At 50.2% G+C, this 26,179-nt stretch overlaps 1 protein-coding gene across 1 annotated transcript in view; it reads right to left on the bottom strand.

Annotated features, from left to right (window-relative positions):
• The window catches only part of CLDN5 (claudin 5), a 224,577-nt gene that overhangs the window by 82,138 nt on the left and 116,260 nt on the right, over positions 1 to 26,179 (bottom strand). The gene's annotated exons all lie outside the window — the stretch shown is intronic.

Raw genomic sequence — 26,179 nt, 5'->3', positions numbered from 1 at the left:
CTACTGGTGACAAGTCACAGATCGCCATGACGGATACATAATAAGGAAAAAGTATGAAATGTTATGAGAATTACCAATGTGACACAGAGAGCCAGAGGTCACATGCTGTTGGAAAAATGGCACCAAGAGACTTGCTAGACACAGGGTTGCCACAAGCCTTCAATTTATAGAAACCACAGTATCTATAAAATGCAATAAAGCAAACCACAATAAAATACAGGTGCGCCTGTATTCTATTTTGCCCCAACTTCCACAACAACCACGAGGTACACAGATATTTCACCCCCATTTTGTGGACCAGAAAACAAGCAGAGAGAGGCTAACTGTAAGGGCGTGTTTTTAGATCCCAATGCCAGGAAGGGTCAGAGTGCAGGTTCTGCCACATTTGGCATCATGCGGTCCAGGCGGCCACTGCACCTGATGCCCGCGTCATCAGGGCTGGGATCTGGTCTCCAGTGCACCTGTGTGATCAAAGCCCAGGATGTGTGCCGGAGGGTGACTTTCCTTCCTGGGGGAATGTGACTGGCCCATACCATTTCTGGGTTAACTTTCTAGTGAATTGGTTCTCGTGTCTTTAGAGTTTAAACTGTGCAGACAGCCTCAGGGAGAGCCAAGAGTTCTGTGGACAGTCTTGAAGCTTGATGGGCTCTTCTGAGTGACAGCGTGAGCGCCAGGCACGAGTCCAGACTATGATATGGGCTTTGACCCTCTGACCTCATTGCCTCTCTGTTTATCTGCTCTGCTTCCTCTGCAGCTGATGTCACTGTGGTTCACATTTTGCACTAGAATGATCCCTGGGGAGTGAGTGGTGAGGGACACTTGTTAGGGAGGGCCTGTCTGGACATAGGGACAGAGCTGGGATCACCAGCTGTGACCTGTTGGCCAGATCCCAGCACCACTCTACCCCATGGCTCAGGGCTCAGGGCTCAGGGCTCAGGAGCCTACTATGTTTGTTACATTGTTAAATGGTCAGGAAGAAGGGAGAAGAAAGAAGGAGGAGGAGGATTATTATTCATGATTGGCCCAAGGGGCTCACACCTGTAATCCCAGCACTTTGGAAGGCTGAGGTGGTGGACAGCTTGAGGCCAACTCGATCCCCGTCTCTACAAAAAATTTAAAAATTAGCTGGGAGTGGTGGCATGAGCCTGTAGTCCCAGCTACTCGGAAGGATCACTTGAGCCCAGGATTTGGAGGCTGCAGTGAGTTATGATTGTAGAAAATAAAAAGAAGATTTCATGGCATGTGAAAATGATCTGAAATTCTAATTCACTGCCCGTAAATGAGCTTTACTGGAACACAGTGGCACCCATTCCTTTTGCTTTATGTGGGCTGTTCTTGCTCCCACGGCAGGGTTGAGTAGCTGGGACAGAGGCCATGTGGCCTGCAGAGCCTAACATATTTACCAACTGGCCCTTCCCACAAGAGGCTTGCCAAGCCCAGGCCCTGTGTTCCCTCCCTTCCTGCGATGACAAAGTCAGGTTGGTAGACACACTTCATGGGGTCGGCACAAACCGTTGGTGCTTAATCAGAGTGGAAGAGGCTGTGCTGGGGGCCAACTGTGCGGGTTCCAGAGAGAAGGCAGCGGCCCACATGCCATGAACTGTCCCGCACCTGCGGCTGCCAGGGCCTGGGGCCTCCGAGTGACCCCCCGTGTGTTCATTAAGAGGGCCGGGGTCTGTGGCGGCCCCCAGGCAGTGGGCCTCTGTCCTGTGCTCAGACGGTGCTCTTTGAAGGGCGGCAGGACGGGGGCTCCTCCTTGTGCTGCCAGAGCTGGTCCCAGAGACTCACCTGCCCAGGGCCAGCCCATGCGATGGCAACCCCGTGCGTGACAGTGGCCTTTGCACAGTACCTTCTGCTCCTGGCGGGCGGTTCTAGACTTGCTCTGGGAAGCAGCCTTTCCGGATAACAGGAGGAGCTGAGACACCCCAGCCAGTCGGTGGGGAAGCAGACCTGGGGTCAGCCACGGGGACTCTGGGGGGTCTCTTCAGGCCACAACTGGCGTTTGCTGAGGAGGCGGGGCAGACACGGAAGGGCCAGGGCTGTGTGGGTGAGAAGTAAGGATGAGGATGATGGGGCCTGCTAAGACCCCTGACCCCATCACTGTGCAGCTTTTCTACTCACTTGTGGTAACAAACACCCAACATGACATTTATCCTCATAACCATTTTTGAGCACACAGTTTGATAATGTTAACCTAAGTATATTCACGCTGTGGTGCATCCAATCTCCAAAATCCTTTTCATCCCGCAAAACTGAAGCACTGTACCTACTAAACCACAACTCTCCTTTCTCCCTTCTTTCCAGCCCCTCCCCAGCTTACCATTCTGCTTTCTGTCTGTGAATTTGGCTGTTCTAGAGAACTCGTGTCAGTGGAGTCACTTCACATTTGTCTTTCTGTGACTGACTTATTTGACTTTGCGTAATGCCCGCAAGGTCCGTCCACGTGGCAGTGTGTGTCCGAGTTCCCTGCTTCTCCAGGCCAAGTGATGCTGCCTTCTGCGGATGTGTCATCGTTTCTTTATCCATGGGCACTCGGGTTCCCTCCACCTCTTCAGCATGGGTGTGCATCTGCCCCCAGTCCTGAGCTCACAGGGCCACACCACCCTCTCCGCACCGTGCCCCACAGCATCTCCGTGCCAGTGCCTCCTGGCCTCCAGTGGTGGCTGTTGGCTTTCGCTTCTTTTGGGTCTACACCCGGAAGTGGTGTGCTGGATCATAGGCTCTTCTTACTTTTAACTTTTGAGGAGCAGCCACACTGATTTCCATGGCAGCTGCACCATCTCACATTCCCACCACAGGCGCATGAGGGTCCCACCGTCTTCGTTCACATCCTCACCAGCATGTGTTTTTTGTCTGTTTGTTTGTTTGTTTGTTTTTAGCAGTCATCCTAGTGGATGTGATCGGTTTTGCTTTGTTTTAAGTGAGGCATAATTTTCATACAACAAAATGCACAGATCTTGTTTCCCATGACAGGAGTTTTGTCAGATGAAATCTCATGAAATCCACCTCCCACCCAGGGACAGGACATTTCTAGTGCTCTGGGAAGCTCCCTCTCACCCTTCCCTGTCATTCCTCTCCACCCGGCACCGGGTTGCTGTGGCACCGGAAGAGCAGTGCCTGTTCCTGCCCTCGGTGCCGATGCACCCACAGTAAAGACAGGGAGGGTTTGCGTGGGCCCAAGCCTGCCTCCCCATGAGGCAGCCCGGCTGCTCCCCACACCCGGGGAGGAGGTGCCTGTGCCGCCAGGGGCAGGGAGAGGGCTGGGTTTGCAGGTGCGCCGCATCCAGCTCCAGCCTCTCCCGAGCCCGCTGTGTTTGCTTTTGGAGGGCCGAGCACAGGATGTGCCCGTCCTCTGCCTGATGACAGTGGAGTGATGTCAGGCCAGGTGCTTCCCGGAGGGAGGCAGGGCGTGCAGCCTGCTGCCTGGCAGGGGAGGGGGCGGGCAAGGTTCCCAAAGAGAGGGCTGGGCCATGGGCTGGCCGTGCATCAGCGATGTTTACAACGCTTCCCGCCCTCACCAGTTTCGAACTTTGTGTCTCCATTCTGAGAGCCTATTTTCAGCTCCCCTTTGCTGCCAAGGGGCAGTTTATCTTCGGAATCAACATTCAGATAGAATCGCACACCCTCTAACCAGGGAGCAGAATGTGCTCGGCTTGGACAACTATTCAGTTTTTATGAGCAGTAGGTTCCTGAAAAGCTACTGTTCCCAAGGCCAGGCTGGTACCACGGGAAGGCCTGAGCTCCGTCTCTCCTCCCGCGGATTTACTCAGTAACATTGCAGGAGTCTGCGCCCCGACAGTGTCTCGGGTTCATTCAACCTTCAGCAAATCATTATTTCTGTCAGATGCTTGGGCTACAGAGTTGAGCAGGCTGGGAACCAGGGGCAGACGCGGATGACAGCATCACACATAAATACTCATATCTACCTAAGTGCTCATTCAGGCTGGGTGGTCGGGGGTCCCTCAGAGGAAGTCACACCTGAGGGGTAGATGGGATTTAGCCAATGAGAAGAGCTGAGGTGGTGAGTCTCAGGGGAGCTCGGATGCAGCCTCTGTGGGGATGTGTGAGAAGGGCCGTGCCCTAACGAGCACCCAGGGCGTGGGGTGGCCAGCTCCTGACTGAGGGGGTTAGTGGGAGCGGTGAAAAACCCCAGAACCAGAACTGCTTTTCAGGCCTCAGTGGCTCAGATTCCAGAGGCTTTGGTGTCTTCAGCAGAAAGAGACTGAAGTTTCTATTTCAGTTTTCTCAGTGAAAATCAGCATCTCTCACCCTGGCTTTGATGCTTTGGCTGAGTTCTAGGCTCCTTTTCTCACAAGACATGGAGCAGGTTCAAGGCTGGTCGCCGTCTCTGTGTGGTGCCTGAGCTGCGTGGCATCTATGGGCTTCGCTGTGAGCTTTGTCCCCCCTGGCTCATGAGCTCACAGGGCCACACCGCCCTCTCCACACCGTGCCCCACAGCATCTCCGTGCCAGTGCCTCCTGGCCTCCAGTGGTGGCTGTTGGCTGCCTCATGCCTTCCTCAGAGATCTGGTTTTTAAAGTAAAGTGAGGGTCAGTAAATGGGGGAGACAGAAGCAAAGAAAAATGGGTTGGACGCAGAAAACAAATTGGCTGTCAGAGCTCTCATCTGAATCTCAGGCATCCTTTCCTTTCTTTTAAAAAGATGTGACTGTGGTCAAACATACAGAACATAAAATGTCACCCATTTTTAAGTGCATAGTTCAGTGGTGCTAAGTCCATTCTCACTGTGCTGCAGCCAATCCCTAGAATTCTTCATCTTGGCCTGGAGCAGTGGCTCATGCCTGTAACCCCAGCACTATGGGAGGCTGAGACGGGCAGATCACCTGAGGTCGGGAGTTCGAGACCAGCCTGACCAACATGGTGAAGCCCTGTCTCTACTAAAAATACAAAAATTAGCCGGGCGTGGTGGCACATGCCTGTAATCCCAGCTACTTGGGAGGCTGAGACAGGAGAATCACTTGAACCCAGGAGGTGGAGGTTGCAGTGAGCCAAGATTGTGTCATTGTACTCCGGCCTGGGTGACGAGAGTGAAACTCTGTCCCAAAAAAAGAAAAAAAAAAAAAAAAAAAAAAAAAAAAAAACTCTTCATCTTGCGTGAATATTAAGCATTTTTTGAAAAACAAAAGGAGGCCAGGCATTGTGGCTCATACTTTCAGTCCCAGCACCTGTATTATCAAGGCCCAGGGTGTGTGCCTGGGTGTGGCTTCCTTCCTGGGAAGGATCACTTCAGTCCAGAAGTTCGGGACCAGCCTGGGCAACATGGCAAAACCCCATCTCTACAAAGAAGTGCAAAAATTAACTGGGCATAGTGGCACATGCTTGTAGTCCCAGCCACCCTGGAGGCTGAGGCAGGAGAATTGCTTAAGCCAGGGAGGTGAAGGTTGCAGTGAGCTGAGATTGCACCACTGCACTCCAGCCTGGGCAAAAGAGTGAGACCCTGTCTCAAAAAATAAATAAAAAATAAAAATGGAAAGGAAAGAAAATAAACAGAGCAAGGTTCTCTTCAAAATTTAACTGCAGCCAGGTATTGTGGCTCATGCCTGCAATGCCAGCACTTTGAGAGGCCGAGGTAGGAGAGTCACTTGAGCCCAGGAGTTTGAGACCAGCCTGGGCAACATAGTGAGACCTTGTGTCTGCTAAAAAAAAGAAAAAAAATTTAAAAACCAGGCATGGTGGCATGTGCCTGCAGTCTTAGCTGCTCAGGGAGCTGAGACAGGAGGATCCCTTGAGGCCAGTTCAAGGCTGCAGTGAGCTGTGATTGCTCCACTGCACTCCAGCCTGGGTGACAGAACAAGAACTTTCTCAAAAAAAAAAAAAAAAAAAAAGAGGCAGCCGGGTGTGGTGGTTCCCAGCACTTTGGGAGGCTGATGCGGGTGGATCACTTGAGGTCAGGAGTTGGAGGGTCTCCTGGCCAACATGGTGAAACCCTGTCTCTTCTAAAAATACAAAAATTAGCCGGTTGTGGTGGCATATGCCTGTAATCCCAGCTACTCGAGGGCTGAGGCAGGAGAATCTGCTTGAACCCGGGAGGCTGAGGTTGCAGTGAGCCGAGATCGCACCACTGTGCTCCAGCCTGGGCAACAGAGACTCTGTCTCAAAAAAAATAAAAAAGCTCAGCTGCCAGGAGCCAGCATTTTTCCTCTTCCCATCATTCCCTTTCTGCAGCCAACTCCTGCCCCTCCTCATGTGCGTTGCGGGGGCTGTCACAGCCCTGTGGCTTCCGTGGGGCGGGGGCACAGCGGTGACTGCTGCCCAGGGTAGAGCCTGTGCAGGGGCTTGTTCCCCGTGACCTGCCTGCTCCTGAGTAAGTCACTGACTCCCCTGCAGCTCTCAGCAAGCCAAGGGACAGGGCTGCTTGCTCTACAGATTGGTGCGGGGAGGAGCAACCACCCAGCCTAGCGGCTCTAGTGCTGTGGGAAGGGGCAGTCTGCGGCGGAAGGGCCCAGGGACTTGGCCTGTTAAGGGCCACGCCAGGCTGTTTCCTTCATATCTCACCTGCGGCACCACCACACCTGCCGCTGGTGGAGCCCCTCCCCGCTCGCACCCCCACTTCTGCTCCTTAGCAGGTCTTAGTTCTTATTTTGCATCACGGTGGGCTGTGTGCTTTTCCACAAAACAAGAGGGAGAAAGGCAGTAACACAGTGGCTTTTGGTTTGTTTTGATTTGTAGTAGCAAAGTCTTTCTTTAAATAAAATCTTCCCTGGTAATGGTGTTATGGAAGAAATAAACAAAGCATCTCTAGTTGAGGCAGCCAGGGTGCCTCCCGTGCTGGGGCACCTCCACCCCCAAAGCCCATATGGCCAGAGGCCCCTCCACTGACCCAGGAGTTTGTAAACCCTCGCCTTGGTGTTCACCAGGAAGCTCACACGGGCAGCAACAAACCTCACCCCCCGTGCCTACATTGAGGCTGCCCTTGAGGTGAGCTCACGCGTACAGAAGTCCAAATTTAGACCATACGTTGTGGGTGATACTGCCTGAGGTATGAAGATAGGATTTGTCTGATAGGCAGATGTAAAGGTTGGAAATTACCTGCATGCTAAAAATGCAAACAAGAGATTCCAGGTTCCCATGGTGGAGGGAAGCAGAGAATCAATTCCCTAGTATCCAGCACAATGAGAACTAGTAAGACAAACCTCCCAGAAGCTCACTGCAGCAACCAACTCGAAGACAGGAACAACCACAGGTCTCAAACTTCAGGGGCCTGTGGTCAGAGAGAAACAGAAGATTTGGGTGCAGCAGGACAGAGCTCCCAACACAGGGGTGAGGATGATGTGAGGTTGGGGTCTTAGGGGCTCCAGCTCTCCCCTGCTAATTCGCAGCCCTGGGAAAGGATGGGAAGGAGCCGCAGCCCACCAGCACTACGGGTCTTGGTCCTCGGTGGCTGGCGAGCCCTGGGGCACTGTGCTGAGGGCACAGCGGGCCTACACTTGTGGCCAAGCAGTGGCCCCTGGGTGCTCCTCTCTGCTGCCGTCACTGCCTTCTGCCTGGCTTTGTGTCCTCTCCCATCCCCTGCTGGGATCGATCCTGCACAAGCCCCTCCCATGACCCACTCCCCTTTAACCCATGTCTGCTACTGACCCCGCAGCTTAGCCGGGGGTCTCACCCTTCCTGCTGGTCCCTCTGCCTCCCGTTCCCTCCTCAGCCCACACTGGTTTCCCAGGCCTGTGACCGGCTGCAGTCTCAGCAAGGCTCACGTTCAGGATTAAGCTGAGGACCTGCACTCAGAGCTGGGAATTTAAAAATCATCTTTATGAAGTTGATCAGACCAAAAAAAAAAGACAAAGAGCTTGCTTGCATCACAAACATCTGAGTGTCCACCATCCCTCTTCAGAAATGAGATCTGACAATGCACTCCACATCCCAGAGGCCCCCGAGGTGACAGTGGCAGTCCTGAATCTGGTGTTAACATTCTCTGCGTGGGCTTGTACTTCTAATGCCTAGGCTTATTCCTCCAAGTGATACAGACCACACTCTGCAGTAGCACACGAGATACAGAGACCTATTACCTTTGTGCATAGATAGATGTAGCTATCTCTCCATCTATCTCCCTGCCCATGTATGTGTGCGTTTCTCTATCCATTCATATATGTATGTATGTGTCTATTCCGGTACATATACACCTGTCTATCCATCTAGCCATATATGTATGTGTCTAGCCATCCATCCATGTACATATGTACCTATCTACCCACCTATCTATTTATGTATGTATGTACCTATCCATCCACCTGTCTATTCATATGTGTATGTACCTATCTATCCACCTATCTATTCATGTATGTATGTACCTATCCATCCACCTGTCTATTCATATGTGTATGTACCTATCTATCCACCTATCTATTCATGTATGTATGTACCTATCCATCCACCTGTCTATTCATATGTGTATGTACCTATCTATCCCCCTATCTATTCATGTATGTATGTATCTATCCATCCACCTGTCTATTCATATGTGTATGTACCTATCCATCCCCCTGTCTATTCATATGTGTATGTACCTATCTATCCACCTATCTATTCATGTATGTATGTACCTATCCATCCCCCTGTCTATTCATATGTGTATGTACCTATCCATCCCCCTGTCTATTCATATGTGTATGTACCTATCTATCCCCCTGTCTATTCATATGTGTATGTACCTATCTATCCACCTGTCTATTCATGTATGTATGTACCTATCTATCCCCCTGTCTATTCATATGTGTATGTACCTATCTATCCACCTGTCTATTCATATATGTACCTATCCATCCACCTGTCTATTCATATGTGTATGTACCTATCCATCCCCCTGTCTATTCATATGTGTATGTACCTATCCATCCACCTGTCTATTCATATGTGTATGTACCTATCCATCCACCTGTCTATTCGTGTATGTATGTACCTAGCCATCTGTCATCCTCTTTATTCTGCAGCTCCTTTCCTCACCCACAGTGTAAGCCTGCCACGCTAACCGTGACCTGTGTCACTCCAGTTCATTCATGTATGGTTGCAGGGTTGCTGGGGCACACAGAGTACCAGGGGAATGCCAGTCCTGGCTGGGCCACTGTGTCCATCCTACTGATGGAGTGTCAGGGGGTGGGGGTGGGGCTCCAGGTTTCTGCTGGTCTAGCAAGGCTACTGAACACTCTCATGCAGGCGCAAGGGGTTCCAGGGCAGGTACTGAGACACATGCTGGCCAGGTCCCACGGCATGGCTGTCCTTGGCCTCCTGACACCGCCACAGCTCTGGCTGAGGCTGCTCTGCATCGCCCCCCACCACAGGCGTGGGAGCCGCCTGTCCATGTTTCTGTGGTCCATTCTGTTTCCGGGTTGTGAACTGCTAGTTCCTATTTTCCCCCTTTTCAGTTGGTTCTTGGCCTTTTCTTACTTATTAGATTCTTTGAATCTTATGGATTCTAATGCTTAGTTGGTTCTATCCTCTGCAAGTTTTTCTCCCAGTCTGTGGCCTAAAGTCTTTTCACTACTTTATTGTGTCTTTTAATATATAGAACGTTTACAATGGAATGTAGACTAATCCAGCAATCTGCTCTGTGCGTTCAGTGTTTTAATCAAGAAGTTATATTTCATACCAAAGTCATAAAGCCTTCTGTATTTTCTTCTGAAAGTTGTAAGGTTTTATCGTGAGGTCTTTGGAGTAAGGTGTGACATAGAGATTCAGTTCTATATTCTTTTTCCACATGGACACGAATCGAGTCCCTTTTCCCTCCTACAGGCTATAATGCCATGTGGCCATCTGTTATGTGGCCACAGTTTCTTAGGTCTGGTCCTACACTCTTCTCCGTCCTGGGACTGCTCATCTGTCCTGAGCCTGCACAGCCTTTGAGTATTTCAACTTTGTGATCCGTCTTTATCCCCCACATTGCCCTTCAGAACACATCTGACTGTTCTCGGCTCTTGGCTTTCCCGTCACATGTTTTAGAATCAGCCTGAGATGCTCCACAGAAAACCTTACTGAGGCTGATGGCAGTTTCTTTTTTTCTTTTTTTTCTTTTTTCTGAAACGGAGTTTCACTCTGTCACCCAGGTTAGAGTACAGTGGTGTAATCCTGGCTCATTGCAATCTCTGCCTCTCAGATTCAAGCAATTCTCCTGCCTTAGCCTCCAAGTAGCTGGGATTACAGGCATGTGCCACTGTGCCCGGCTCATTTTTTTGTATTTTTAGTAGAGATGGGGTTTCATCATATTGGCCAGGCTGCTCTTGAACTCCTGACCTCAGGTGATCCACCTGCCTCGGCCTCCCAAAGTGCTGGGATTACAGGCATGAGCCAGACGGCAGTTACTATCAATTTAGAGAGTAATTGGTGCATGATTGACATGATTATAATACTGAGTCTTGCTATTTTTTAATTATATTAGGGTCTTTATGTTTTCAATAAAATTGTATTTTATTGATAAAGCCTTTACATACCATCTTTTAGATATATCCTTAAGTACCTTTAAAATGTGCTACTATGGTAGGCTGGGTATAGTGGCTTACACCTGTAATCCCAACACTTTGAGAGACCAAGACTGGAGGATTACTTGAAGAGGAGTTCAAGACTACCCTGGGCAACAAACACAGTCTACAAAAAATATTTTTTTAATTGTTAAATGTGGGGCCGGGCACAGTGGCTCATACCTGTAATCCCAGCACTTTGGGAGGCTGAGGTGGGCAGATCACCTGAGGTCAGGAGTTCAAGACCAGCCTGGCCAACATGGTGAAACCCTGTCTCTACTAAAAATACAAAAATGAGTCGGGCATGGTGGCGGGCGCCTATAGTCCCAGCTACTTGGGAGGCTGAGGCAGGAGAATTGCTTGAACCCGGAAGGTGGAGGTTGCAGTGAGCTGAGATCACGCCACTGCACTCCAGTCTGGGTGACAGAGCGAGACTCCGTCTCAAAAATAAATAAATAAATAAAATAAATTGTTAAATGTGCTGCTCTGGTAAAGCATACTTAAAAAAAAAACTGCACTTTACGGTCATTTGTGTTAGCGAGTCTGAATGCTGCTGAATTCTGAATATTGCTCTTGGCTCCCACACCCTTCCGAGCTTTCCCTCTGACACTCATGGTCTGCCACGTGACTCCACCTGCCTCTCCCTTTCCGGCTCCCACAGCCTTCAGCTTTCTGACATTTTACATGGTCGAGGGGCATCCCTGCCATGTTGAAAATACAGGTGATGGCAGGCATGATACAGCAGAAATGCTAATACGAAAAGAGAGAACTTATTAGCTCTGCATGACTCTTCTCCAACACTTGAACATTTCATTAAAATAGACAATTTCCTAGGAAAAATTAAATGTTCAAAACCTGGATCTAAAAAAAACAAGTAACCTTTCTATTGCCTCTTTGGAGGTCTTTTATAATTAGTTTCATCATATTGGCCCCTTCTTAATGGGGAATTATGTAGAGTAGCAAAAAAAAAAAAAAAAAAGCGCACCAGGTCACTGTGATGCCTCCCAATTACCACCCGAGTGGCTCCAGCGGACACTGCAGAGACCACAGCCCGGCCACCAGAGCACCGCAGGGGACCACCACCTATCAGGGCTTTAAAAATACTGCGTTCCTTTCTCTGTTTCCTTCCACTCTTTCACTCTTTTTGAAAGTGAGGTTGGCCTTTTTACCCAAAAACTCTCATAAAGTCCTCTCACACGCTGTCGTTGGCCGTTGTCATTTAGCAGGAGGGAGTGTGTCCAGCCCGGGAAGTGAGCGACGGCAGCTCTGTCAGTATTTGCCTAAACACACCTTCTTGTTGCCGATGCCCGCTCTCTTCTCTTATTTACTCCGCGTGCCGAGGGAGTAAGGAAGTACCGCGGGCAGGCGGTGTCAGTAACCTCTCTGCTCCCGTCGAAGCTGCCTCCCCGTCCTTGTGTGTGTTCACAGGCAGCGTTGGCAGTACCATCATGACAACCAGTACCACGTCCTGGACAATCGGCTCACGGCTGTGGGGATGCACCTGGGCTTGGGAACTGGTGTCTTGGATGTGGGACACTTCCCAGCTCACAACAAGAGCTTCCATGGAAAGGGAGTCATTCCCAGGCCGTCAGATGGCCACCTCAGAGACAGTAGTCTGTGGGATGAATACTTTTGTCAATTTTGTCTGCATTCCTGAAGGAATAGGACATCATTTTGAAGAACCTGGGAGTATCATTTTACCTAAAGGTGGGAAAACAGGAAGGAATTGTGTTGTTATTTTAGATACCGTTCAGAGCATTGAAATGAATAGGGTCATCAGTCACTGTGGTTTGATTTTATTCTGGTAAAAACACATATTATAAAATTTACCATCTTGATTATTTTTTTTGAGACAGAGTCTCACTCTGTCACTCAGGCTGGAGTGCAGTGGCACGATCTTGGCTCACTGCAACCTCCGCCTCCCAGGTTCAAGTGATTCTCCTGCCTCAGCCTCACAAGTAGCTGAGATTACAGACGTGTGACACTATGCCCAGCTAATTTCATTATTTCTTACTTTTTGTAGAGACAGGGTCTCACTATGTTGCCCAGCGTGGTCTTGAACTCCTGACCTCAAGGGATCCTTCCAACTCAGCCTCCTAAAGTGTTGGGATTGCAGACATGAGCCACCACTCCCAGCCTTTCACTCATTTTTAGATTGGATTATTTGATCTTGTTGTTGAGTTTTAAGAGTTTGTTGTTGTTGTTGTTGTTTTGAGATGGAGTCTTGCTCTGTAGCCCATGAAGGAAATAATGTATGCAGTGGTCCATTTCCAAGACAAAGTGACTTGAGTCGGCTCAGGTCAGCAAACTACCGAAGAAACAGGATATACCAGGCTCCTGCTTGGATAGCCAATGCCTGCTTGTCGGCCTTGCCCTTCCCCCTCTTCTTGCCACGCCCTCACTTAGTTGCCTTCACCTGCACCAAAGAAATTCAGTCTAAGATGAAAGCTTACTAGGCTTCAAAATAGCTCGCTTTGTCTGTTCTTATCAGCCTGCCCAGGTACTTAGGTCATAAGTCAAAAACTTGAAGAACCCCTGAGCTAACTAGGATTGCAATGCATTGCGGGCTGCAACAAAATGCAGCAAGATAACCCTAAAAAAAAAAAAAAAAAAAAAAAACCACCTATAGCCCCTACCTAACAATCAGAACAATCAATAGGTGATGTCCAGAAAGGTTGTAACCCCATAGTACTCAGTGTATGAGGAACTGGGGGAGGGACCTGTGCACTAGGGGATAAATTGCTTGTTGAAACTGTGCTGGGTGTGCCTGTCTGTCAGAAACCCGCTCTTGCAAGACCGTCATTAAAAGTCTCACTTTGGCTGATCTCTGGGTCTCTAAGTCCATTCTTTGGGTTTGGATGAGTGAGTTTGTTTCTCACACCCAAGTTGGAGTGCAAGGGCGCGATCTCAGCTCACTGCAACCTCTGCCTCCCAGGGTCAAGCGATTCTCCTTCCTCAGCCTCCCTGGTCGCTGGGATTACAGGCACGCACCACCATGCTCAGCTAATTTTTGTATTTTTGGTAGAGATGCGTTTTCGCCATGTTTTGCCAGGCTGTTCTTGAACTCCTGACCTCAGGTGATCCACCCTCTTCGGCCTCCCAAAGTGCTGCGGTTACAGGCGTGAGCCACCATGACCGGCCAAGAGTTCTTTATATATTCTGGCTATTAATCCTCGTTAGATATAGGACTTGCCAATAATTTTTTTCATTCTGTCAGTTACTATTACTCTGTTGACTGAGTCCTCTGATGAGCAGAAGTGTTAAGGTTTGATGTAGTCCCTGCGGTCTGGGTTTTGTTAAATACATGCTGGCCGGGGGAGGGAGGGGGTCAAAACCCTGCAGGAGGTTCTGTTACTTCTGGTGATGCATTGCTGAGCTGGGGCGTTCTGTGATCACATTTAACTGGCTTTCCTCGATTTCTTTCCAGCCTGAAACTCAGGTGTGGAGTTTATGAAAGTTCTTCATGCAAAAGTGAGTATTGTCCCCAAGGTTGCCAAAGCCGATGCCCTCACCTGAAGGAAAGGGAGCATGTCATAGGAACGCTGGTTCCTGGATGTCTTTCTCTGGGGCCTATGTCATGGGGGACAGAGTCAGGTTCCACTGTTGATTCTAAAAGAGAAAACCCCCTTTGAGAGGTAAGCATTGTTGGTTTCCTAAAAGTAAGAAAAGTTTCTACTTGTCAGAGAGACTGTCTCCTGTGGTTGCCCGGACGCCCTTTCCACAGCCCACGAAGGGCACGTGGGAACCCTGCTCCTTTCCGGGTCCTGAGCCAGTAGTTCCCGGCTGTGCCAGGGGCAGCGCAGAGCATTTCCCACCCCCACACACACCTTGACAGGCCAAGTAACAAGAGAGGCCTTTCTAGAAAGTCCCTGGAAAAAGGCTCTTTCCTCCCAAACCGGGAGATTATGCTTTGTACGTCTGTTGTGACAAGAACCTTTTCTTGTTTTCTTTCTCAAAATGACAAATTGATGACAGGGCAGATAAATCGTATTTTCTTTCTTTCTTTCTTTCTTTCTTTCTTTCTTTCTTTCTTTCTCTCTGTCTTTCTCTCTTTCTCTCTTTTTTTTTTTTTTTTTTGATGGAGGCTCGCTCTTGTCACCCAGGCTAGAGTATGGTGGCACGATCTCAGCTCACTGTAACCTCCTCCTCCTGGGTTCAAGCAATTCTCCTGTCTCAGCCTCTTGAGTAGCTGGGATTACGGGTATGTGCCACCAAGCCCAGCTAATTTTTGTATTTTTAGTAGAGATGGGTTTCACCATGTTGGGCAGGCTGGTCTCGAACTCCTGACCTCAGGTGATCCACCCGCCTCAGCCTCCCAAAGTACTGGGATTACAGGCATGAGCCATCATGCCCAGCCTTTTTTTTTTTTTTTTTTTTTTCTTTTCTTAATAGACAAGGTTTCACTTCCAGTCACCCAGGCTGGGGTGCAGGGTTTCAATCCTAGCTCACTGCACCTTCGAACTCCTAGGCTCAGCTGATCCTCCTGCCTCAGCCTCCCAAAGTGCTGGGATGACAAGTGTGAGCCATCGTTCCCAGCTAAATAGTGCTTTTTCTTCTCCCTAACACTGAAATATAGAAAGTATGAAAAAGCCACTCATGGTCAAGCAGCATGTCCATGCAGAGCTGTCAGCCACATTGCCTCCCAGAATCCAGGTTGGGGGCTTCTGATGCTGTCTGTTCCACATGACCCCACAGCCTCCTGAACCGACTGATGGCACCAAATGCTTATCCTCATTCCAGATGGCACCTTGTGGTATGTAGGAAAGTGACCTCTGGGCTGTGAGGTGTGTGGCAATGACCCTGTGGCCCATCCCTAGACCGTGGAGTGGGTGATGTGAACCACAGCACCCTCCAGGACATCACAGGGTCCCAGCACTATTGTGTATGCTGTGACTCTGTCACTCAACTACTTTGAGTCTTCAAAGACATTGAATTGCCATTGTTCAAATACTTATTTGCCTTTGGTTCCCACTCCTTCCTCCCTGTGATGGGAAGAAAATTGGGGAATGTGCACCCAGAGAATGTCGGGGCTGGATCAAGCCCCTTTTCAGTCACTGTCATTCATAGTTGAGATGTGAACTCTGCAAAGGCAGTGAGTCCAGAACATTCTTGTTTCCAGTGCATATCCACTGTGACCAGGAAGCTGCACCTAGGTCTCTGACTCCAGCCACCCATACCTCCTCTCCCTATACCCAGAGTCCTGGATGAAAGCATGAGTCCAGGATGCTGGGAAGAGGGCAGACAATGACAGCTCCCAGGCACTGTGGACCAGTCAGGCTCTGTGTTGGGCATTCCTGGCAGACAATGCTGTAGTTAGTTCATCCTCTCAAGGACACGTGAGATGAGGGTATCATTACCTTAGAGATGGACGATCTGAGCCCTCCATCAGATAAGCAGCGACCCCGCTGCAGAGAACTGAAAATGAAGCTACGCTTGTTGACTTTTTCCCCCATCAGCTGCCTCCCACTTCCCCCACCTGCTCTGTCTCGACAGAAAACATCAAGAAGGCAAATCCACACAGCACTTTGGCCAGCTCATTTGCACACACACTCACCTCGGGGATCTCTGGGGGTGTCTTGGATGCAGACCTCCACCCCTCACACCTGTCCGTCCAAGGGTCAGGCCACGCTGCAGTGCCTGGGCTGGCCTGATGGAGATGCTGTGCCAGCTGGGTCATGGCGGAAAAACAGCCAGGAATCACCCAATGTCTATTCCTTCCTTCCTTTCCATTTTCTTTTACAACAGCAAAACGATGCCAAGATTTTTCTGTGCTTCCCCTGTTATCGGCTGATTTATGGCCTCCCTCCCCAAGTCCCTATGTTGAAGTCCTAACCACCCAGTCCCAACCCCATATGACTGTATTTGGATAGAAGGTTTCTTTTTTTTCTTTCTTTCTTTTTCTTTCTTTCTTTCTTCCTTTCTTTTCTTCTCTCTTTTCTTTTCTTTCTTTCTTTCTCTTCTCTTTCTTTCTTCTTCTTCTTTTTTTTTTTTTTTTTTTGAGACACAGTCTTGCTCTGTTGACCAGGCTGGAGTGCAGTGGTGCGATCTCAGCTCACTGCAACCCCTGCCACCTGGATTCAAGAAATTCTTGTGCCTCAGCCTCCTAAGTAGCTGGAACTACAGGTATGCACCACCATGCCTGGCTAATTTTTTGTATTTTTAGTAGAGACAGGATTTCACCATGTTAACCAGGCTGGTCTTGAACTCCTGACCTCAAGTGATCTAGCTGCCTTGGCCTCCCAAAGTGCTAGGATTACAGGCATGAGCCACCGCACCTGGCTGAGAGAGGGTCTTTAAACAGGTAATTTATTCAAAATGAGGTCATGGGGGTGGGCCCTACTCTGGTCTGACTGGTGTCCTATAAGAAAAGGAGACCAGGGCCTAGCAAGGTGGCTCCCAACACTTTGGGAGGCCAAAGCAGGAGGATTGCTCCAGCCCAGAAGTTCGAGACCAGCCTGGGCAACATGGTGAGACCCCCATCTCTACAAAAAATTTTAAAAATTAGCCAGGCTTGGTGAGGTGCACCCGTAGCCCCAGCTACTTGGGAGCCTGGGAGGCTGAGGCAAGAGGATCGCTTGAGCACTGGGAATGTGGGGCTTCGGTGAGCCATGATTGTGCCACTGCACTCCCATCTGGGCAACAGAGCAAGATCCTGTCTCTAAAACTAAATAAAGAAAGAAAAAGGAGAGATTAGGACACAGGTATGCCCAGAGGGACAGCCCTCTGAGGGCATGGTGAGAAGACCGCCATCGACAAGCCCAGGAGAGGGTCCCTGGAAGACATAACCCTGCCCACGCCTTGATCCCAGACTTCCAGCCCCCAGAATATGAGACAATAAAGGTCTGCGGTGAGGCCACCAGCCAGTGGCACTTTGTAATGGCAGCCCTGGGAGGCCAAAACAGCTGCCTGTTCCCCACTTCCCTCTCCCAGCAGAAGCGCAGGGGCTGCTCCTGAGCCCCAGCTGCAGTCTGTCACTGTCAGCGCTAATGCGAAGCTCCCCTAAGGCTGACTTGACAGTATTGGCGTGTGGGCGTGACCGAGCAGCCTGCATCCGGTGCTGGTGAATGGGTACTTAGGTTCTTTATTGAAATGCTACTTGTAGCCCGCTGCTTCCCGGAGCTCTTGGCAACAGCCCAACTTTATGTTCCAAATAGGAAAAGGCTGCTTGATTTAAAGACTCGGACTTCATTAGGCGTTACCTTGATTTATGGAAAAATAATACTAAATGATTGCATAACAATGGCCCACTGCTCACCTACGTGTGGCCTGGGGCTAATAAAACCGGCACGTTCGGCTCTCCCGCGATGACATCAGCTTGTACCAACCCTTGTCTTCCACATGGGAAACGTGTTATGTGGTTCCAATTGTACCTTCACTTGGTGAAGGGTTGTGTTAAGTGATTCCAAAAATTGACTGTGTATATTTTCTCAAGGGAAGTTATTGTATATTATTTTAGCCGGGAACATCTCTTGCACACAATTACCAATCAGAAGTGAAGTGAAAATCAGGATTTGTCCCCCAGCCCACCTGGCGGATCTGACGCTGCCCCAGGCGCAGCCCGTGCGGGCGGGCGCTCTTCTTTCGGGCCAGGCACTAGGAGCCTTTGAGAGGCTGCAGGAGGAAGCCCGGCTTGAGGTCGTTCCTGTTTTGTCTCGCTGGAATTCAAAGATATTTGTTAATCCTTTCCCCCCACTTGAGTTGAGAAGGCCTGGAACGATGTTTCACAAGCTGTGCCCTGTAGAGCTCCTGGGGAAACTTGCTCAAAAGAATGACTTCTCCAGGAGGGAACTAATATTTGCTTATTTTCCCCCCACCTAACTTCCCAAGGGAAGGCTAATCTGTAGAAACACAGAAACTTTGGAGGCCAATAAAATTGCAAGCAAGAGAAGGGAGATTGTTTCATTGTTGCTACCATGAAGGAGAGTTTGTTTTTACTGGATTTCTTTTTCCCTTCAGGAAGGCTCTGGGTAAGAGTCCTGATAGATTATTCCTGCACCCCTGGTTCTGGCTTTCCCCCCATTGTTTCAATTGCCCTGTTAATCACTACGATCTCAGTCAAGGTCAGTGCTGCTGTTTCATGTACTCGTGCCCCGCCTGCCCTCCTCTGCCGCGGATTCCCATGGGGATGTGTGTGGCCCTATGACCACCCTTCCGTGTCACCAATCACACGGAGTAGCCCTGAGGTCAGAGTGGGGTGTCGGCAGGGAGGCGGCACTTGGCATTTCCCAGCCTCTTCTTGGATGCCTGGGGTCCTCTTTGCGGGGTTTGGTGAGGTTCTGCTGGGGTGAGAGCGCTCGGCAGCCCCAACTGTGTCTGCTCACAGGCGAAGCATTTATGAGGCAGCTGGATCCCATAACAGAAACAGGGAAACCAGAGGCAGAAATGACATTACCGAGTGGCTTAGGGCACGGCCCTTGGGCATGCTAAGTCAGGGTTGGGGTAGCAAAGTATCATATAGGGAACTGAAATGCTTTTCAGTGCACAATGGCAGTGAACTGGATGGGAATCTTCCGGCCGGGAGAAGTCCAGACAGGGGGAAAAAAGTGTAGACAAGGAAAAGGAGTGAAAGACTGGACCTGGAGGGTGGGGCCTCATTCCCAGGAGAGTGGGCCCTGCCCCAGCAGCTTCCAGATGGAGACTTCAGGGACCTGGAGAGGGCAGGACCAGCCCCTCCACCCTCCCTGCCCTTCACGCTCAAGTTCACCTTCAGGGCTGTCTTCTTGCTTACTAAGGCCTGGGAGAGTTTAATTCCAAAGCAGAGGATGATGACTGGAGAAACAGATGCCTGGTTGAGGGTTCAGCATCGGAATCCCTCCGTAACCTCCCAGAAGCAGAAGGGGTGGTGTCCAAGGGTTCCCAGGCCCCTCCAATGATGAGGAGCCCAGACCCTACAACATGCCTTTGCCCTCTCCACACCTTTCCTGCTGACAGCCCCACCCCACGCTCCTCCCCATCTCACCCGCGTGTGTGTGTGTGTGTGTGTGTGTGTGTGTGTGTGTGTGTGTGTGTGTGTGTGCGCGCGCGCCCCCCCCCACCCCCAGACCTCCCGAGACAGCTCTGGCAACCCCATCTGCCAGGGGTCAAGTGAAATTCCTCTGGAATTAGCATTTTTCACATGGAAACGTTCCTTTCTTTTCAGTAGTTATGGTCATCAGTGAGCCCTCTTAAAAGGGATCAGGTGTCCTGCTTTTGTTAAAATGACGTTGTCTCCTAACTCTCAGAGAAGAGGAAAACTGTCCCCAGCCGGCATGCTGGGGCACAGACCACTGAAGCCAGGGCTTTGGGCTCTTGGGGGTTCTGGAGGCTGGAGGGAGGGAGAAGGGGGAGCAGGACAGCGTGCTCTGTGTGCATAGTGCTCCAGGGACTCCGTGTCAGGAACGGCTGTGTGCCCACAGCAGGCTCCAGGGCCGTGCAGAGGAGAAAGGAGTCCCTGGGGCAGAGATGCAGGTCTGCCTCTCATCCTGAGCTCTTTCTGGTGCTGCAGGGAGACGTGTTTCTTATCTGAGATGTGGCAGACATTTAGAATTGTTGCTCAGAACTGTCTCATCTTAAACCTTTTAACCAGAAAGTACAGAACCATTGCTCCAGGGGAAATACAGGCCTGTGAGAGCTTCTGTTTGCAACATTTCATTCACTAATCCATACATAACCTTGTTGTGTGTCTGTTTCTGTTGAAATATACTTTAATATATATTATTGCTTCTTTAATGTATTCACGACCAGCAACACCATAACTCTTGCCTGAACGCAGCTCATCTAACACACATATTTAACACACATATTTTCCCTATACAGCTCATTGCAGCCTTTTTTTTTTTTTTCTTGAGATGGAGTCTCACTTTGTTGCTAGACTGCAGTGCAGTGGCGAGTTCAAGCGGTTCTCCTGCCTCAGCCTCCCAAGTAGCTGAGACTACAGGTGCCCGCCACCACACCCAGCTAATTTTTGTATTTTTAGTAGAGATGGGGTTTCACCATGTTGGCCAGGATGGTCTCAAACTCTTGACCTTGTGATCTGCCCTCCTCGGCCTCCCAAAGTGCTGGGATTACAGGCATGAGCCACCGCACCTGGCCTTTTTTCTTTTTTCTTTTTTCTTTTTTTTAAGAGATTGGGATCTTGTTCTGTCACCCAGGCTGGAGAGCAGTGGCATGATCACAGGTCACTGCAACCTTGACCTCCTGGGCTTAAGTGATTCCCCACCTCAGCCTCCCAAGTAGCTGGGACCACAGGCTCACGCCACCACATCTGGCTCATCACAGCCTCCTTGTGCTTAGGAACACTAGACAGCCCTCAGGGTCTTTACCTATAGAGATGTCAGAGGCACTTAAACCAGAGCAACTCCATCTTGAATAGGGGCTAGGTAAAATAAGGCTGAGACTTACCGGGCTGCATTCTCAGACAGTTAGGCATTCCTTTTTGTTTTTTTTTTTTTGAGACGGAGTCCCACTCGGTTGCCCAGGCTGGGGTGCAATGGCGCGATCTTGGCTCACTGCAACTACCACCACCCAGGTTCAAGCAATTCTCCTACCTTAGTCTCCTGAGTAGCTGGGACTACAGGTGTGCGTGACCACGCCCAGCTAAATTTTGTATTTTTAGTAGAGATGGGGTTTCGCCATGTTGCCCAGGCTGGTCTCGAACTCCTGGCCTCAGGTAATCCACCCACCATAACCTCCCAAAGTCCTGGGATTACAGGTGTGAGCCACCGCGCTTGGCCCCCTGGTTAGGCATTCTAAGTCACAGGATGAGATAGGAGGTCACTGCAAGATACAGGTCATAAAGACCTTGCTGATTAAAACAGGTTGCAGTAAAGAAGCCGGCTAAAAAGTCATCAAAACCAAGATGATGACGAGAATGACCTCTGGTCATTCTCACTGCTACTCTCACAAACTGTCAACAATTTGACAGTTTACAAATGCCACGGCAATGTCAGGAAGTTACTCTGTATGGTCTAAAAAAGGGAGGCATGAATAACCCATCCCTTGTTTAGCATATAATCAAGAAGAACCATAAAAATAAGCAATCAAGGCCGGGCGTGGTGGCTCATGCCTGTAATCCCAGCACTTTGGGAGGCCAAGGCAGGCAGATCACAACGTCAGGAGATCAAGACCATCCTGGCCAACATGGTGAAATCCCGTCTACTAAAATGCAAAAAAATTAGTTGGGTGTGGTGGCGCACACCTGTAGTCCCAGCTAATCGGGAGGCTGAGGTAAGGGAATTGCTTGAACCCGGGAGGTGGAGGTTGCAGTGAGCTGAGATCGTGCCACTGCAATCCAGCCTGGCAATAGAGCGAGACTCCATCTCAAATTGAAAAAAAAAAACAAGAAAGCAACCAGCATCCCTCAGGGCTGCTCTGACCATGGAGCAGCCATTCTTTATTCCTTCACTTTCTTAATAAACTTGCTTTCACTTTACTCTGTGGACTCACCCCTAATTCTTTCTTCCTCGAGATCCAAGAACCCTCTCTTGGGGTCTGAACTGAGACCACTTTCCGGTAACATGGACAGCAGGGCAATGGCCAGAGGCCAAATGAGACAGTCAGTAGCGTGTGGAGGCAGCGGCAGGTGCCCAGGGGCATCCCCGGCCCACCCCCAGAGCTTGGCCTAACATCCAGGCCTCACAGGCTTCAGGCCAGGACCCCACCAGCAACCCCCCACCCCCAGCACCCCAGGTGTGTATGGGTGGGTGGGGCCTCCCGTCAGCACACACGGGGGCCTGTCACACCCCTGCTGCACACAGCCTCTGCACCCTGGACTGCATGCTGAAGCCTGGGCATCAGAGCCATGGGCTGGCCTTGGCAGGATGCATCTCCCAGCGACAGTGTGGTCACTTCTCCTGTCTTCCCCTGGCTCCGATGACACCGTGAAGCAGCAAACCAGGCTCCTGAAGGGACCTCTAAAGATACGGTGTGTGCAGGGACCCCGCCTGGGGTGAGAGCAGCTGGAGCTCTGGCCGTGATCATCTCAGGCTGCCCAGGTAAAGGTGTTTCCCCAACAGCCCTGGCCACGGCCAGCCTTCTTCCCTGCCCACCAGTCTCATGGCCCTCCAGCCTTCCCTCCTGCCACCTGGGCCAGGGCCAAGAGTCTTGGAGGGAGGTTCTCATTGCTACCAGGTGACCCCTGCTCCTGTCTCTGGCATGGAGGAAAGTCACCCTTGCTATCAATTTAACACAGATTATAGATCATGCTTGTTCCCATTCCCACCACCTGGACATCCTCCTCTCCTGAACCCTATGGCCTGTGTGGGGGGTGCATCTGCAGGAATAGACCTTGCCTCCCTGGAGTACTCCTTGGCTTACAGCCCCATCCTCCCTGGGGTCTGCTACCCTACTGATCTGGGCGTGCACACTGCTGACCTTCTGACCCACTGTTTAGGAAGATCGTTCCTCTCTAAGCCTCCTGTTTCCCTGCAAATACTCTAGAGCAGGGGTCCCCAACCCCTGGGGTCACAGGAATGGGCCACACTGGCAGGTGAGAGGCAGGCAAGCAAATGAAGCTTCGTCTGTATTTACAGCCACTCCTCGTTGCTCGAATTACCCCCTGAGCTCTACCTCCCATCACATCAGTAGTGGCATTATATTCTCATAGGAGCGCAAACCCTACTGTGAACTGTGCAGGGGGATCCAGGCTGTGTGCGCATGAGAATCTAATGCCTGCTGATCTGTCACTGTCTCCCATCGCCCCCAGATGGGACCATCTAGTTGCAGGAAAACAAGCCCAGGCTCCCACTGAGTTTACATTATGGTGAATTGAACAGTTATTTCATTATATATTACAACATAATAATAATATTATAATGATAATATAATAATAATACAAGCAAAGTACACAATAAATATAATGCACTTGAATCATCACAAAACCACCACTCCACCCTCGGTCTGTGGAAAAACTGTGTTCCCCAAAACCAGTCCCTGGTGCCAAAATGCTGGGGACTGCTGCTCTAAGGCATAGCAGTCTTTAACCTTTTGGGGCACCATGGAGCCTTACAGAGCCTGATGAGCTCCATGGACCCCTTAGAACTGCTGACGCGTGTCGCTTACATTCAGAGATGGAGGAAATGCTAAACCTTAGTGAAAATAAAGATGTATTTTCTCCCATCCAAGCTCCTGAATGCCCTGAATGTCAACCGTGGGGACCTTGGGGAAGCTGGACAGGGATGTATGTACAGATTGACAGTTCAGAGTTGCCACCAGGGAGAAGCATTTGCAAAGCACAGGCTCTGCAAACGGGGTCTACCTCCTCCATCCCCCAAGCCTGTCTTCTGCTTCACTTTGCCAAGACTCTGCCTTGCCCCAGTGTTGGAGCAGGATGCCAGATGGCAAGATGGGTTTATGGGCTGGGTCTTCTGTTTGGTCAGGAGAGAGCCCATGGCAGCTGTAGGAACTTTGACGGGCAAGGGGCAGGGCGAAGTGAACCCATAGCATGAAAGTATGTGAACGCTATGTCATGGAGGGCACCCCAGGCCATGTCCAGGCCAGCTTCACCCTGTCTCTGGGAGAAGGAAGCCTGGTCAGAGCTGAGGAGGCTCCAGGGCACCAGGCCTTGTCCCTCTTGGGCCTGGGCATGATGCTCCCCAATGGTATGCGCCAGTCTTGGGACCACTGCTGCCGACTGTGTGTCTTCCTCCAGGGTGCAGAATCCCTTGCCAAGCTACGTGGGCCGATGCCAGCCCCTAGACCTCGAGGCTGCCTTCCTGATGGAGTACTGCCATTTGGAAGGGGTAACTTTGGTGGTCATTTTAAAAATCATGGTAAAATATACATAACATAAAATTTACCATTCTTTCTAACCATTTTAAAGTGTACAATTCTGTAGTATGAAGAACATTAACATCATTGCACAACCAGCACCACTGCCCATTTCCAGAAGGTCTTCATCTTCCTAAACTGTAATTTCGTGCCCATTAAACTCCCCATGTCTTCTTCCCCCAGCCCCCGGCAACCACGATTTTACTTTCTGTCTCTGGGAATTTGATGACTCATATAATTGGAGTCGTGCAATTTTTGTGTCCGGTTGGTTTTACTCAGCAGAATGTCATTTCATCCACGTTGTGGCCTCTGTCAGAAGTTCCTTCCTGTCCAAGGCTGAGTGATGCTCCGTGGCAGGTTTACACCACATTTTGTTTTCCTGCCCATCCGTGGAGAGGCACTGGGTGGGTCCCTCCTTTTGGCTTTGGGAATGATGCTGCTGTGAATGAGGCAGTTAGAAGGGGGCTTTTAGAAGTGTGAAACCTGCCTCTGGGAATTTTAATTTCAGCTCCCACAAACGAGTGAAGTTAGTCCTTCTGTGCCTGGCTTATTTCACTTAACACAATGATCTCCAATTACATCCATGCTGTTGCAAATGACAGGATCTCACTCTATTTTCATGGCTTTGTAGCACTCCACGGTGTATCTGTACCACACTGGCTCCATCCATTCGTCTGTTGATGTTCGACACCTTATTATTGACTGTAGTCACCCTGCTGTGTAATAGATCTCTTTTCTTTTTTATTGATATTTCACAGTTGTACATATTTTGGGGCACATGATATTTTGATACATGTATATAACATATAATGTTCTAATCAGGGTCATTGGGATGTCCATCTCCTCAAACATTTGTTTTTTCTTTGTGTTGGGAACATTCCAATTCTAGTTATTTTGAAATATACAGGCCAGGCGCGGTGGCTCATGCCTGTAATTCCAGCACTTTGGGGGACTGAGGCAGGTGGATCACCTGAGATCAGGAGTTCGAGACCAGCCTGGCCAACATGGAAACCCCGTCTCTACAAAAATACAAAAATTAGTTGGGCGCGGTGGCAGGTGCCTGTAATCCCAGCTACTCGGGAGGCTAAGGCAGGAGAATCTCTTAAACCTGGGAGACGGAGGTTGCAGTCAGCTGAGATCGTGCCACTGCACTCCAGCCTGGGCAACAGAGCGAGACCCCATCTCAAAACAAAACAAAACAACCCCAAAAATATACAATACATTATTGTTAACTATAACTTTCCTACTCTACTTTCAAATACTAGAACTTATTCCTTCTAACTACCTATATATTTTTTTATCCCTTGTAATCTCTTTTCTTGTGGGAGGAGTGTACACCCTGATGGTGTGGGGGGAAACCCACCCCTTGTTGGAACCAGGATTGAATATCACTGCACGGGAGCTGAAAGTTCCCGCCCGGCAACGTCCACCCTTGGCTGTGAACCGGAGAGCCCAGGGCTGCTCGTTTCCAGCAGTCCTGGCAGAGCACCTCTGCGGAAGGTGGTGAGGGGAGGAGAAGGTGCATTCCGCAGGGAGAAGCATCAGAGTGGGGGCCAGGGACTCTCCTGCGTCTCCTAATTGCCTGACTGTCATGTGGCCGATCAGCGCGCTCCCAGCATTACACACAGCAGTCATCCAAAGACAGGCAGCGCCTCACAGCCCTCGGCTGGAGAGGAGAATGGAGGCTGGAGGCCCCAGAGATTTGGGATAGGAGGAGAAAAGGAAACAGAGGTGCCCCTTCCTGTCTTATGGCAGAGAATCAGTAAAACCACTACTGGAGTTCACCGGCTTCTCTGAATCTTTGTAGAATCTGTCCCACCTCTCGCGCACCCGCGATCCTCTCCAGCTGCGGACACAGTGCCTGTTCAGCAGGGTGTGTGTGAGACTACGGACTCACAGAAGGGGGCTCTGGGGACCCCAGGTTCTCTCCCCTCGCTGAGGACAAGAGAGGGGCCCCCACCCCATG

This window comes from Macaca thibetana, chromosome 10 (assembly GCF_024542745.1).
Source record: "Macaca thibetana thibetana isolate TM-01 chromosome 10, ASM2454274v1, whole genome shotgun sequence".
NCBI classification, from domain to species: Eukaryota; Metazoa; Chordata; class Mammalia; order Primates; family Cercopithecidae; genus Macaca; species Macaca thibetana.
Note: the sequence above shows the minus strand (reverse complement) of the source record. Positions and strands in the feature narration are given on the sequence as shown.